This window comes from Chlorocebus sabaeus, chromosome 2, assembly GCF_047675955.1.
Source record: "Chlorocebus sabaeus isolate Y175 chromosome 2, mChlSab1.0.hap1, whole genome shotgun sequence".
NCBI lineage: Eukaryota > Metazoa > Chordata > Mammalia > Primates > Cercopithecidae > Chlorocebus > Chlorocebus sabaeus.
In genome coordinates, this window is record NC_132905.1 from 57058636 (window position 1) to 57075028 (window position 16393).

The following is a 16393-nucleotide window of genomic DNA, read 5'->3' on the forward strand; positions in this document are numbered from 1 at the left end:
CCAGAACCTACAAAGAACTCAAACAAATTTACAAGAAAAAAACAAACAACCCCATCCAAAAGTGGGCAAAGGATATGAACAGACATTTCTCAAAAGAAGACATTCATACAGCCAACAGACACATGAAAAAATGCTCATCATCACTGGCCATCAGAGAAATGCAAATCAAAACCACAATGAGATACCATCTCACACCAGTTAGAATGGCGATCATTAAAAAGTCAGGAAACAGCAGGTGTTGGAGAGGATGTGGAGAAATAGGAAACACTGTTGGTGGGAGTGTAAACTAGTTCAACCATTGTGGAAAACAGTGTGGTGATTCCTCAAGGATCTAGAACTAGAAATACCATTTGACCGAGCCATCCCATTACAGGGCATATACCCAAAGGATTATAAATCATGCTGCTATGAAGACACATGCACACATATGTTTATTGCAGCACTATTCACAATAGCAAAGACTTGGAATCAACCCAAATGTCCATCAGTGACAGACAGGACTAAGAAAATGTGGCACATATACACCATGGAATACTATGCAGCCATAAAAAAGGATGAGTTCATGTCCTTTGTAGGGACATGGATGCAGCTGGAAACCATCATTCTCAGCAAACTATCGCAAGAACAGAAAACCAGACACCGCATGTTCTCACTCATAGGTGGGAATTGAACAATGAGATCACTTGGACACAGGAAGGGGAGCGTCACACACCAGAGCCTATTGTGGGGAGGGGGGAGTTGGGAGGGATAGCATTAGGAGATATACTTGATGTAAATGATGAGTTAATGGGTGCAGCACACCAACTTGGCCCATGTATACATATGTAACAAACCTACACGGTGTGCACATGTACCCTAGAACTTAAAGTATAATAATAATAATAAATAAAAAATAAAGTGCATTTCCTATAGACACCATATCACTAGGTCTTGTTTTATGATCCACTCTCACAATATCTGTCTTTTAATTGGTTTATCCAGACCATTGACATTTGAAGTGATTATTGATATAGTTGGGTTGATGTCTGCCATACTTGTTACTGTTTTCTGTTTATTACTCTTGTGATCTGTTTAAATTTTTTTCTTCCACTCTTTTTCTGGCTTTTTGTGGTTGTGTTTGAGCATTTTATGTAATTACATTTTCTCCTTATTCTTAGCTTATCTATTATATTTCTTTTTATTTTAGTGTTTGCCTTAGAAAAAGGCAAACTTGCCTCAGACAAAGGCAAATTCATTGTACACTTACAGTGAATCCAAGTCCACTTTCAAATAACACTATACTGCTTCATGTGCAGTGCAAATACCCTATAATAACACAACATTACTATTTTCTATCTCCTGTTCCTGATATCATTAATGTCATTTATTCCACTTGTCCATTATATATATATAAGCATATATATATAAATGTATATATATAAGGATATATATATAAAAGGAGGATTGCTATTATTTTGAACAGATTATTTTCTATTATATCAACTAAGAATAAGAAAATTAATAATTTTCATTTTACCTTAACCAGTTCTTCTTTGTTGCTTTCCCTTTCTTTATGTAGATCCAAGTTTCTGATGTATATCATTTTCCTTCTCTTTTACAGGATTTCAATATTTCTTGCAAGGAGGTCTACTTGCAACACATTCCTTCAGTTTTTGTTTGTCTGAGAAAGTCTTTACTTCTCTTTCACATTTAAAAGATAATTCCATAAGGTGCAGAAGTCTAGTTTGATGTTTTTTTAACGAACACTTTTATTTCCCTCCACTCTCTTCTTGCTTGCATGGTTTCTGAGAAGCGTGACGTAATTCTTATCTTTGCTCCTTTATAGGTATCTCCCCACTCCCTGTTTCTTTTTTCTTCAAGATTTGTTCTCGAATATATTCTAGGTGTAATTTTTTTTGGTACTTAACCTGGGTAGTGTTCTTTGATCTTGCTAGATCTGTGGTTTGGTGTCTGACATCAATTTGGGGAAAATTTCCAGTCATTATTTTCTCCTCAAGATTTTTGTCTTCTTTTCTCTTTTTCTGATATTTCCATTTTGAGCTTGTTTACAACTTTTTTAGTTGTTCCACAGTTCTTGGATGTTCTGTTCTATCTTTTTTCAGTGTTTGTTCTTTTTGCTTTTCATTTGTGATTTTCTACTAACATATCTTCAAGCTCAGAGATTCCTTCATCTGCGAGCTATGTCCAGTCTACTAATGAGCTTATCAAACTGTCTCTAGCCTTTCACTTTGGATTGTTTATTAGAACTTCTATCTCTCTGCTTACATCGCCCATCTGTTCTTACATGTTGTCTACTTTATCTGTTGGAAGCCTTACCATATTAATTATAGTCGTTTTAAATTCACTGTCTGATAATCCCAATATCTCTACCATACCTACGTCTGGGTCCAATGCTTGCACTGTCTCTTCAAACTTCGTTGTTTTTTTTTTTCTTTTAGCATGCCATCTAACTCTTTTTTCATACTTGGACATGATGTACTGGTTAAGTGGAACTGTAGTAACAGGCCTTCTGCGACGCGATGATAAGGTGTGAAGTGGGAGGAAAGGAATCTACGGTTTTATGATTAGGTCTCAGCACTGTAGTGAGCCTATCCCGCTGACCTGCGAACTTCACAGAGCATCATAGTTCACCCCACCCTCTGCACCTTTGCTGGGACCAAATATTTACAGTTAACCTGAGTTTGATAGTTCCCTTCTGTCAGATCAGTTAGTCTGTTACAAAAACTCCATTATTTCAGGCTCTGGTAAAATAGTTTCCTTTGAAAGCAGGACTTGTTAAAAACAGTCCCCTGCCATATTTCAGAATGGTTATTTTCACCCTCTCCTATTAGAAATATGAAGGAATTTTTCTCTGCTATTCACCAACAGAATCTGGTGGAGCATTTGAGAGGAGCATTTACGAAAGTGTAGTGGAGTGGGTTTCTATGACTACCCCGTCCCAAAAGTGATTAACACTCAGATTGGTCCACTCTGACTCTCTAGCAGTTCCAGAAACTTGTTGTTTCCTATCCTGGTATTGATTCCCTTGTAAATGTCTGCTCAGGGGTTTCCACTCTGATAAGTTGTGATTTTCTGTATTTGCCTGTTTCCCTAATTTTAAGCACAGTAGTTTGCCTAGCTCTAATGGATCTAAGAGTTGTTGATTTTTCAATTGGTTCAGGTTTTTACTTGCTAAGACAGAGCAATGAGTTCCAAGCTCTTTATATGCTGGATCACAAACTGGAAGTTCATTTCTACATGAATCTGAAGATCAGCTTGTTAGTATATGCAAAAGGGCACCTAGAATTTTATCAGTATTACATTTAAACTATAAATGCATTTAAAGAATATTGTATCTTAATTCCAATCCATAAATACAGGATGTCTTTTCACTTTTTTAGGTTTCCTTAATTTTCTTATTCTTAGTTGATACAGATTTCAGTGCACTTTTTGTTAAATTTATTCATAAATGTTTTATTCTTTTTGATAGTATTGTAACTGGAATGACTTTCTTAATTTTATTTTCATTGAGAATATTTTCTTCTATTTATACCTCTGTTGAGTATTTTTATCATGTAGGATGTTGAATTTAGTCGACTGCTTTTTTTGGCCCCACTAAAGGTGATCATGTGTTTTTTGCCCTTTACTCTATTGATACGCAGTTTCATTGGTTGATTTTTGTATGTTGAACTAACCTTGCATACCTGTGACAATTTCCACTTGCTCACGGTGTTAAAAACTCTTTTTATGTGTTGCTGGATTCAGTTTGTAAATGTTTTGTTGAGGACATTTTATCTACATTTAAAAGAATGTCAGTTTGTAGTTTTCTTTTCTTGTGATGTTATTGGTTTTGGAATCAGAAAAAAATGCTGGTCTTATAGAATGAGTTGGAAAGTATTCCCTTCTCTTCTAATTTTAGAAGAGTCTATGAAGGATTGGTGTTAATTCTTCCATAAACATTTGACATAACTCATTGGATAAGCCATCTAGTCCTGAGATATTCTTTATGAGAAGTGTTTTGGTTACTAATTTAATCTCTTGTTATAGGTATGTTCAGCTATGATCTTTCTTCTCGAGTCAGTTTTGGTAATTTGTGCATTTCATGAATTTGTCCATTTCATCTAGGTTATCTAATTTTTTGTAAATAATTTTTATAATATTCTTATAATTCTTATTTTTGTAATTACTAAAATTTCTAATTTGAGTCTTCCGTCTTATTTTCTGGGTCAGTCTCACTCAAGATTTGTTAGTTTTGTTGATCTTCTCAAAGACTCATCTTTTGGTCTCATTGATTTCTTTCCCCTATTCTCTATTTCACTATTTTTACTCCAATCTTTATTCTTAACCCCCTGTGCTAGCTTTTGGTGTATTTTGCTCTTCTTTTTGTAGCTTACTAAAGTGGAAGATTAGGTTGTTTATTTGATTTTTTAAAAAATAGGTATTTATTTTGTCATTTTTCTCAAAGCACTACCTTTCTTTCTTTCATTTTTTTTTTTTTTACTTCTGTGGGGACAAAGTGCCTGAAGTTTACTTCTATACACAGCAGAATGTAGGTTCAGTTTCATAGCTGCATTAACTGGTTGGGAAAGGCTTTGTAGCTTTCTATGAAGGTAAGTCACATGGGATTTTATTGATTGATTGATTGATTGATTTAAACAGAAATGTATTTCCACAGTTCTGGAGGCTAAACATCCAAGATCAGGGTGCCATGCATGGTTGTGCTCTGGTGAGGATCTCTTCTAGGTTGCAGACTGCTGTTTTCTTTTTTTTTTTTTTTTATTACGATGCAAACACTTCTTTTTGTGTCCTCACATAGCAGAAAGAGGAGGTGAGAGCTCTCTGGGATCTCTTTTTACAAGGATTCTAATCTCATTCATGAGGGCTCCATCCTCAAGATCTCAAAGACTCCACTTTCTAATACTATCAATTGGAAATTAAGATTCAACATAGGAATTTGGGAGGAACGCAAACATTCAGTTCCTAACAGATATTCCTTAATTTATGTAATCATTCTCTTACTTTTAGGCATTTAGATTATTTTCTGCCTCTGCAGTAAATAATACTATAGTAGTGAGCATTAAAAAAAATAAACCTGTGTCATTTTTTTCCCCTATATATTTCCTTAGGCTTTATGAATGACTGAGTCACAAAGAGTGCAGTTATTTTTACATTCTGAATATACAACTTTCCTGGAAGATTGTACTGCTTCACACTCATCAATTTTCTCACTATACTCTTGCCACGATTTAGAATAACCTTTTTTTTTTTTTTTAGTCTTATTAACTTGGTAAAAACATTATGTCTCATTTCTTTACTTTTCATTTATTTGATTCTATAATGAAACATTTAAAAAGAAAATGATAGCATGTTTCTAATAGATAGTGTGTTCAAATATTGACAATTTGTAAATATTATTCACAAAGATGCGTCTGATTCCTTGTCTAAGATTTGGAGTCAAATCTGTAGGTGCTGGTCATGTGAATTCTGGGAATGCAATGTGTTTTTTAAAGGACCTTCTCTCTAGTATATTGTCTTTAGAAGCATCTTTTGAAATTTTTTTGAAGCTCCCCTTTTTTTCATAGGTCCTCGAACCCTGAGACAGTAAATCAGTATTATAATCACAGCTAACGTTTACTGAGTACTTAGAATTATTTGCTAGGTATCTTGCCAAGCACTTACTTGTGTTATCTCACTTAATGTTCATAACCACCCTATAAGATGTACAAAGCTTTTATTTACATTTTACAAATGGAGATTCTTGAGTACATAGAGATTAAGTTATTTGGCCAAAGTCACAAAGTTAGTAAGCAGCAGTACCTGGATCTGTACCCAGACATTCCGACTCTAAAGCCTTACTCTTAGGCACTTTGATTCCTAGCACGATTACTGACTTTGGGATGGTTTTCTTCTAAACATGTAATCTGGTTTAAATTTTTTTAAAATTTTAGATTCAAGGGGTACATGTACAGGTTTGTTACATGGATATACTGTGTGATGCTGAGGTTTGGGTTTCAATTGAAACTGTCACCCAGGTAGTGAACATAGTACTCAATTGGTAGTTTTTCAACTCTTGCTCACCTCCATCTGTCCCTCTTTTGGAGTACCCCAAAGGACTGTCTATTTGGAGCGTCTGTTCTTCCCATCCTTATGTCCATGCGCACCCAATGTTTAGCTCCCACTTGTAAGTCAGAACATGCAGTGTTTGGTTTTCCATTTCTACATTAATTCACTTAGGATAATGGCCTCCAGTTTTATCCATGTTGCTACAAAAGACAGGATTTTGGTGTTTTTTTTATGGCTACATAGTATTCCATGCTGTATATGTACTTCATTTTCTTTATCCAATCCACTCTTGATGTGCACCTAGGTTGATTTCATGTCTTTGCTATTATATAGCACTATAATAAACATGGAAGTATAGGTATCTTTTTGATAGAATGATTTATTATCCTTTGGGTATATACTGAGTAATGGAATTGCTGGATAGGATATTAATTCTATTTATAGTTCTTTGAGAAATCTTCAAACTGCTTTCCATAGTGGCTGAACTAATTTACAATCCCACAAACAATATGTAGGCATTTCCTTTTCTCTGCAACCTTGCCAATGTCTATGACATTTTTTTTTTCTTTTTCTCTTTTTTGAGATGGAGTCTCGCTCTGTCACCCAGGCTGGAGTGCAGTGGCGTGATCTCAGCTCCCTGCAACCTCCGTCTTCTGGTTCAAGCGATTCTCCTGCCTCAGCCTCCTAAGTAGCTTGGACTACCGGTGCCTGCCACCACACCCCGCTAATTTTTGTATTTTCAGTAGAGACGGAGTTTTACCATGTTGGCCAGGATGGTCTCAATCTCCTGACGTCATGATCCACCCACCTTGGTGTGAGCCACCACGCCTGGTCTTGACATTTTAAGAACAGTCATTCTGACTAGTGTGAGATGGTATCTCATTATGATTTTGATTTGCATTTCTCTGATGTTTAGTGATACTGAACACTTTTTTTTATGTTTGTTGGCCACTTGTATGTGTTTTTTTGAGAAGTGTATGTTTATGTCCTTTGCACAGTTTTTAACGGGGCTGCTTGTTTTTTTTTTTTTTTCCTTGTTGAATTGTTTAAGCTTCTTATAAATTCAGGATATTCGTACCTTGTTGCATAGTTTGCAAATATTTTCTCCCATTCTGTAGGTTGTCTGTTTGCTCTGTTGATAGTTTCTTTTGCTGTGCAGTAGGTCTTTAGTTTAATTAGGTACCAATTTTCACTTTTTGTTTTTGTTGCAATTGCTTTTGAAGACTTAATTCTTAATTCTTTGTCTAGGCCAATGTCCAGAAGAGTATTTCCTAGGTTTTTGTTTGTGGTAAGAGATAGAGGTGCAGTTTCACTCTTCTGCATATAGCTAGCCAGTTTTCCTAGCACCATTTATTCAATAAGGTGTCCTTTCCCCATAGTTTCTTTTTGTCAACTCTGTCAAAGATTAGTTGGTTGTAGGTACACAGCTTTATATTTGAGTTCTATTTTTCTACCAGTACCATGCTGTTTTGGTTACTGTGGCTTTGTAGTATAGTTTGACATCAGGTAATGTAATCTGCCTTCTGTTTTTGTTCTTTTTCTTAGGATTGCTTTGGCTATTTGGGCTCTTTTTTGGTTCCATATGAATTTTAGAATAGTTATTTCTAATTAAGTGAAAAATGATGTTGATAATTTGATAGGAATTGCACTAAATCTGCAGATCATGTTGGGCAGCATGGACATTTTGATGATATTGCCTCTTTCAATTTATGAGCATGGAATGTTTTTCCATTTGTTTGTAATTTCTTTCAGCAGTGTTTTGTAGTTCTCCTTGTAGAGATCTTTCACATGCTAGGTTAGATGTATTCTCAGGTATTTTAGTTTATTTTGTGGCTATTGTAAATGGGATTGTATTCTTGATTTGGTTCTCAGCTTGAACATTATTGGTGTACAGAAATGCTACTAATTTTTGTACCTTGATTGTATATCCTGATACTTTACCAAAGTTGTTTGTCAGCATTAGGAGTTATTTGGTGAAATGTTTAGGGTTTTCTAGATATAGAATCATATTGTCAGTCAAGAGTGATAATCTGACTTCCTTTTTCCTGTTTGACAAACTTTTATTTTTTTCTTTTGTCTGATTGCTCTGGCTAAAGCTCCCAGTACTATATTGAAGAGGTGTGATGAAAGTGAACATCTCTGTCTTGATTCAGTTATTAGGGGAATGTTTCCATCTTTTGCTCATTCAGTATAATGTTGGCTGTGGATCTGTCATAGATGGCTCTTGTTATTTTGAATTGTGTTCCTTTGATGCCCAGTTTGTTAAGAGTTTTTAACATGTGGGGATTTGGGATTTTATTGAATGCTTTTTCTGTGTCTATTGAGATGATCATATATTTTTTGTTTTTAATTCTGTTTATGTGGTTAATCAATTTATTGATTTGTATATGTTGAGCCATCCTTGCATCCCATTAATAAAACCTAATTGATAGTAATGGGTTATATTTTTGAAGTACTACTGGATTTGGCTTGCTAGTATTTTGTTGAGAATTTTTGCATCTATGTTAATTGGGGATATTGGCTTATAGTTTTATTTTGTTGTTGTATTTGCTAGAATTTGATATTAGGATGATACTGGTTTTGTAGAATAAGTCAAGAAGGAATCTCTTCTCTATTTTTCAGAATCATTTCAGCAGGATTGGTACCATCTCTTCTTTGTATGTCTGGTAGAATTCAGCTGTGAATCCATCTGTTCAAGGGCTTTTTTTGGTTGGTAAGTTTTTATATTGGTGATTCAATTTCATAGTTTATTGCTGGTATTTTCAGGATTTCAATTTCCTTCTGGTTCAATCTTGGGAGGTTTTGTGTTTCCAGGAATTTGTCCATTTTCTCTAAATTTTCCAGTTTATGTGCATAGAGATGGTTGCAGAATTTTTTTGTCACTGAGGATCTTTTGTATTTCTGTGGAATTGATTGTAACATCACCTTTGTCATTTCTGAGTGTGCTTATTTAGTTTTTTTAATCTGTCTAGCTAGTGGTCTATCAATCTCGTTTATCTTTCAAAAAACAATTTTTCATTTTGCTGATCCTTTGTAAGTTTTTGGGGGGCTCAGTTTTGTTTCGTTCTGCTGTTATTTTAGTAATTTCTTCTCTTCTGCTAAGTTTGGATTCAGTTCTTGTTTTTTTTAGTTCCTTAAATGTAACATTAGGTTGTTAATTTGAGATCTTTATATCTTCTTGATATAGGTGTTTATCGCTATATGCTATAAACTTTTTTCCTAACACTGTTTTTGCTGCATCTCAGAGGTTTTGGTACATTTTGCCTGTATTTAAATTTGTTTCAAATAATTTTCTGTCTTATATTTTTGTTTATCCAAAAGTTATTCAGAAGCAATTTGTTTAGTTTCCATGTATTTGTATGGTTTTGAGAGTTCCTCTTGATATTGATTTCTAATTCTGTTTCACTGTCATCTGAGGTGGTATAATTACATTCTTTTTTTTGAATTTGTAGAGATTTGCTTTATGACCAGCCAGGTAGTCGATCTTAGAGTATGCTTGTGTCTGAGCACTGTTTAAGTTACATCTCATACATTTTGGTTTGTTGCATTTGTTTGTATTTTCATCTCAAAATATTTTTTAAAAATTTTTTCTGATTTCATCTTTGGCCCATTTATTTATCTGTGTTTAATTTTCATAGATTTGTGAATTTCCCTCATTTTCCTTCTGATATTGATTCCTAGTGTCAGTCTATTCTGGTTGGAGAATGTATTTAGCATTATTTCAATCCTTTTCTTTTTTTTTGTTTTTTGTTTTTCTGGGGGATGTCTAATATATGGTCTGACCTGTGGAATGTTTCATGTACACTTTTGAAGAATATATTTTTTCTGCCATTCTTGGGAAGACTGTTCTATAGATGTCTATTAGGTAGAGTTTGTTTATAGTGTTATTAAAGTATTAAAGTAATTTATTTCCTTGTTGATCTTCATCCTAGTTGTTCTATCCATTATTGAACGTAGCCTATAGGGGTCTCCAGCTATTGTTTTTGACCATTTCTCCATTCAATCACATTAGTTTTTGCATCATGTATTTTGAAGCTCTGTTGTTAGGCACATATATGTTTGGAATAATTATATTTTATTGATGCATTGACACTTTTATTATTATAAAATGTCATTTGTCTTCAGTAATAGCTCTTAAAGTCTGATTGATATTTTTAAGCCACTCAGGTCACTCTTGGTTACTGTTTGCACAGTTCATTGTTTCCCATCTTTTCACTCTCTGCTTATTTATGTCTTTTAACCTAAAATGTGGCCCTTGTAGATCTTATATACTTGAATCTTACATTTTTGTCTATCCATTGTGCAAATCTCTGCATTTGGCTTGAAGTTTTAAATCAATTCCCACATAATATAAGTATTGATAAGGTAGGATTTATACTTGCCATTTGTTATTTGTTTTCTATATGCTCTATGTCATTTTTGGTCCTCTATTTTTCCATTGTTAGTTTATTTTGTGTTAAGTAGAAATTTTCATAGCATACCATTTTAATTCTGTTGTCATTTATTTTACTCATGTTTAAACTTACTTTAAACTGGGGATCACAAAGAACATCTTAACACTATATTTCCAACTAACACCACCTTAATAATAAGAGTGCATACAAATTTTACTCTGACACAACTCCATTTCCTTCCCCTATTTTATGCTGTTATTGTCATCAAGATTACATCTTTATACATAGTATACCCATCAACACGGATTTGTAATTATAGCTTCATGCAATAGTCTTTAAAATTAGATAGTATAAAAAGTTGCAAATAAAAAGACAGTTACACTGTTTTTATATTTATCCATGTAGTTAACTTTACCAGTGTTATTTCTTCATGTACATTTGAGTTGCTCTCTAGTGTCCATTCATTTCGGGCTGAAGGACTCCCTTCAGTATATCTTTACTTAAAAAATGGATTTTATTGTTTATATTTGAGGTTTACAATATGATGTATGGGTTATATATAAATAGTAGAAAGCTTACTATAGTGAAGCAAATTAACATATATATCAACTCATATAGTTACTTTTTATTGTAACAAGAGTGGGTAAATATCTACTTATTTAACAAAAATCCCAAACACAATGCAATTTTATTAATGATAGTCCTCATGTTGGACATTAGATCTAGACTCATTTATCCCACAGATCTGCTACTTTGTATCCTTTGATCTATACCTTCTCATTTCCTTCCCTCTTTGACCGGTAAACCATTGTTTAACTCCCTATCTCTGTATATTTAAAATTTTTAAGAAGATTCTATATATAAGTGAGATCATGCGATATGTTTCTTTCTGTGTTTGACTAATTTCACTTAGCCAAACGTCCTCTGGGTTCATCTACATTGTGGCAAATAGCAGGAACTCTCTTTTTAATGCTGAATGATATTCCTGTGTGTGTGTCTTTGTGTTGACAAGACAGGTTTGTTTATCTCTTCATCTGTTGACAAGTCTGCTAGTTCTGCTTTGAAAAAATATGGAAATGTCTAACCTCTTCTTTAATTTTGAAGAATAGCTTTACTGGTGTAGAATTCTTGGTTGACAGTTCTTTTCTTTAAGCACTGTGAACATGTCATTTCACTGCCTTCTAAATTTCATGGTTTCTGACGAGAAGTCAGTTGTTAACACTATTAAGCCTCCATTTTATATAAAGAATCTCTTAATTCTTGCTGCTTTCAATATTCTCTCTGTATTTCAACACTTTGATTTAAATGTGTCTAGATGTGGATCTCTTTATATTACTTGAAGTTTACTGGACTTCTTGGGTGCATAACATTTTAATCAAAGTTGGAACGATTCGGGGCTTTACTTCTTTAAATACTCTTCCAAGTTATTTCTCTGTTCTCCATTTGGGAATCCTATGATCCATATGTTGCATCACAGGTATGAGGCTCTATTCATTTTTATTCATTCTCTTTTCTTTTTCTTTTTCAAACTACACAGTCTCAATTGATCTGTCTTCAAGTTTGCTGATGTTTTCTTCTGCTTGCTCAGATCTGCTGCTGAAAACCTCCAGTGAATTTTTTATTTCAGTTATTGCACTCACCAACTTCAGAATTTCTATTTGCCTTATTTTTAAAAGCAGTTTCTATCTCTTTATTGAAAGTTTCTATTTTGTAAGACTTTTAAAGACATGATTTCCTTAATTATTCAAACATATTTAAAATAGTTGACTTAAAATCTTTGTCTAGACTACATATTGGGTACAGTGTACACTGCTCAGGTGATGGGTCCACCAAAATCTCAGAAAACACCAATTAAAAATTAAAATTCATGTAACCAAACACTACCTGTTCCCCAAAACCCTACTGAAATAAAAAAAAGTAAAGTATTTGTCTAGTATGTCCAATATCTGGGCTTCCTCAGAGACAATGGATGTTAACTTCCGGTGGTGGTGGTTGTTATGGGTCATACTTTCTTGTTTCTTTACATGTCTAAAAATTTTTTCATTGACAACTGAACATCTCCAATAACATAACACGACAAGTCTGAAAATCATATTCTTCCTCTTCCTTAGGGTTTGCTGTTGTTGCTATTAATACAACCTGGGCCAAGCATGGTGGCTCATGCCTATAATCCCAGCACTTTGGGAGGCTGAGGCAGGAGTACTGCTTGAGACCAGGAGTGCAAGATCAGCCTAGCAAGATCCTGTCTCTGCAAAGAACAAAAAAAGGAAATACAACTTGTAAAGGGGTCCTTCTGTTTTCCTCTACCCATTCCTTATTGTTCATTGTTTGACCATGGCTCTCTTTTCTAGTTGTCATTCAATGTTTCAGAAAAAATGGCAAATAACTGTTTACACGACAGTTGAATACCGTGGTAATCATTGTTGCAGATAAGATTCATCAATGGATGTTAAAATTAGTGGGTGAAATTTTGAAGACAAATAAAATTTGCATAGCTTCAAAGTACCTTTCCCAAAATATTAACTCCATGTTATCAAGGTTAACACGAGTAATAAGACATATTGACGTCAGAAATCTCATGGTATGAGGCAATGAGGAGGACATGGCATAATTTCATTGCCATGATGCATAACCTCATCCAGATAATGAGAACATATTAGTCAAAAGTAAATTGAGGGGCATTTGTGAAACAAATCATCCGTGCTCAAAAGTGTCAAAGTCATTAAGGAAAGACTGGGGAAAAAATTATGAAACTTGAATAAGGTCTGTAGTTTAGTTAGTAGTATTGTTGCTATGTTAATCTGTAGCTCTCATTATTTTACCATACATACACAAAGTGATAACCTTAGGATGAGATCCATGAAGGGCCCCTTGGGATTCTCTGTACTATTTTTATGACTCCTGTAAGGCCAAAATTAGCTCAAAATAAAAAGTTAAACAAAAATTGTTGTACCCACAGTGGGAGGATCACTTGAGGTCGGGAGTTCCAGGCCAGCCTGGCCAGCATAGTGAAACTGCATCTCTACTAAAAATACAAAAATTAGACAGACGTGGTGGCATGTATCCTTAGTCTCAGCTACTTGGGAGACTGAGGCAGGAGAATGGCTTGAACCTGGGAGGCAGAGGTTGCAGTGAGCCAAGATTGTGCCACTGCACTCCAGCCTGGGCAACAGAGCAAGGCTCCATCTCAAAAAAAAAAAAAAAAAAATTGTTGTACCCAGTTTTTAGCATCTTAAAGGACTAATTTTTATTCCTTTAATAATTTTTGTCATCTTGCTCAAAAACTTGATATTTTTGGACATGGCATTTTAATGAGAACATGACTAATGCTGACTACGGGTAGGAACACTGAAAAATTAAAAATGATTTCACCAAGGTGTTCTCAAATTCTCATGATACTTTTTCATCAGAGTTCAAGTTTAAAACCCTGTTTTGTGTTTAAAATGCATTATATGCACTGGTATTGTTGAACTAACGTAGTTTACAATGATGTGGGATTTAACTTTGAAATTTTTCTTTTCTATTTTATATGGAATAGGGTGTCTTGCTATTCACAGCTAAATGATGTAAGCTGGAATTACTAATGCTGTAGCTGGAATTCTTATTCCTTGGAGACTTTAGAAGCTATTGCTTGTAGATTACTTTAAATGCTTAAACGTTGGGAATTTGGTTCTGGTGGTTTTCTATATTTAAGAGGTGTTTAAAAGCAAATGAAACATGGAAAGTTGAAAAAATGAAAAGGTATGTGTAATCTTGAGTGCTGTAACATATAGTTAGCTGTAAATACGGGTAGTTATGAATTCCTAGTCATCTCATTTATGAGGAAATATCAACCAAATCTATGCTTTTCAATCTGTGGATTTTGTTAAAATGCAAGTTCTAACGCAGTGGTCCTAGTAGTCTACCTTTCTAACCAACTCCCAGGTCATGCCACCAACTCCTAGTGCCTGCTGGTCCAGGGAAAACATTTGGAGTACCAAGAACTTAAATGACCGGAAAGAAAATGCTATGCATCAGTCCTGTCTATTTCTAGCATAAACTTTCAAAGAAAGGGACTTAATTTTTTAAAAGTGAAATATTTAAATACCTAAAGGAACTCTTTAATTTGAGAAACTCTTGCCAGTGAAACAAACTCGGGAGACAGGAAGAGCTGCATGCGACACACCAGTCATCTTAATGTCACATGTCACCTGAATGGAAATGTGGAAAGAAACGAGGCTGTGAAGTCAAAGATTAAGCTGAACCAGTCAAGGGCAGGTAGGAAACACCTCCTCTCAGGCACACAGAAATCCCCCAGGAGGAGATTTACCGCTGCCACCAGGGGGCGCACAGCCACAGCGATCCCAGGAAGAGTGTCTGGACCCAGTCATTCTGCAATTCTGGAGCTGGAAACCTGGGCGATGAACTGAGATAAGGAGACGGACACAGCACTGTATAACGTGAGACCATCCCATTAGCCTCAGGTCTCTCTGGGGATGACGGCTTGGTGTTGGGTCACGTATTTACCACTCAGGTTTTTGCACTGGACAGCTGAGTTGGGCTTGAAGTGGATTCCGCAGTCAGATTTGAGGCCTTGGGCAAGAGGGGTTTGCTGTGATTATCCCCATCAGAATAACACAGGGCTGTCTAAAGTACAAAGAGCCAACTGACATTGGCATTTCTTTCCTCTGAATGTTCTGTATTTTCAAAATGCTACATTGCCACAAAGCACTCTTCTGTGGAAGGGTTGGCATCATCTTTTACCATTGAGGAAACTGAGGCGCAGGGGAGGAATGGACTATACTTTAGATCTGTGGCCAAATCAGAATCAGAATACCAGCTTCTTGCTCCAGCCAACCACAGCAGACCACCTGGGGTGGGCAGCCCTCCCCCTGCCATCTCAGGGTTCCTCTGAATGAGCCTCGGGCACAGAGCTGCCAGCCAAGGCTGGGAGGAGTGGCTCCTTGGAAGGCAGGCCTGGAGGCCCAGCCTAGCCTCATGCTCAACCCTGCCAAAGTCAAACCATGTCAATTTCTTTCATTTAAGTCAACTTGTCTTAACTGCTTACACATGAACAGATTCTTTTTTCTTTATTTTTTTAATTAAAAAAAATTGGACATACTGATGGAAGAAAAATAATTTTAAAGCTATAGAAGAGTATAAAATAAAAAGTGAAAGTCCCGCTTCATTCACTGACTGCCAACCCAAATCTTGTAATCCCACATCCCAAAGTAATCAGAGATTGAGTGAGAGAGAAACAGAGATGATTTTGCGTAACTTTACAAAAATGGGATTATACAATTCTTACTGTAGCTTATTTTTTTTTTCACTCAAGATATACTGTATATCATGGTCTACCAGGATGAAGTTTTGAAATTTAAAAATGCTAAAACATTTTTTAGATCTATTGTCTTGATTAAAAACATGGGATTCCTAAGCCTAATAATTGTATGTTCACAAAAATAACCCTTCAGGGCTCTCCCCAGGCTCCTCTGCCACACTCAGCACCTTGTCTGCCCAAGCTTACAAGGGCAAAATTAAATTAGTGGCATGTATATGTTTTCTTTCTGAATGATCCTGATAGAATGAACAAATTCCTCAAATCGTGAATACTTAATGTTTGTCCTCTGTGGATTAAAAATTTTAATCTCTTTATTATCTATGGGGTTCTGAATTATTTCTTACGGGAGTCTTTAAGAAACATAGTACTCGTGTGAAAAAGGAAATACATATAGACATAGCTACAGGATGTGTTTGCACACTCTGTCTTTATTTCTTCCAAACACCCCAAACAAGTCAATTAAAAATATCGACAAACAGGAGCTGGGTGGTGTATTTTTGCTTTTTAGACTTTCCCTACAGGATTTACCAAAAAATATATGCCAAGCTGTCCCTTTCTCTGAAACAGCAGGTCTCAAACCTTAATATAAAAAGATACTTGGGACATTGTAAATGGTGCAGATTGTTGAGCTTCCTGA